Here is a 280-nt window from a genome sequence, read left to right as displayed (position 1 = left end):
GCTCGTCTCCTCCCCACGACCCTTCTGTAAGGGGATGTCCAGTTTTCTACAGATGGGCTTTGAGTCTCCACTCTGCGCTCCCCCTCATTCACATTGATATGATTTTTTGTTCTGGATCTTTGAAGCCTGGTACCTGATCCCAATGACACCTGGTGATCACACAGGCTGGTGTGCTTCTCCCATGTGGGCTTTCCCACAGGGTCTCTCCTAATGACAAGTCCAAAGCAAGTGAGGCGGACAGTGCTCTGGTGTGAGCCATAAGGTTTTCGTGGCCTTTGCC

The sequence above is a fragment of the Echinops telfairi genome, unplaced genomic scaffold, assembly GCF_000313985.2.
Source record: "Echinops telfairi isolate 266 unplaced genomic scaffold, ASM31398v2 ScPeMD7_2573;HRSCAF=3158, whole genome shotgun sequence".
In the NCBI taxonomy this organism is placed as follows: Eukaryota; Metazoa; Chordata; class Mammalia; order Afrosoricida; family Tenrecidae; genus Echinops; species Echinops telfairi.
This window is presented reverse-complemented; position numbering follows the sequence as displayed.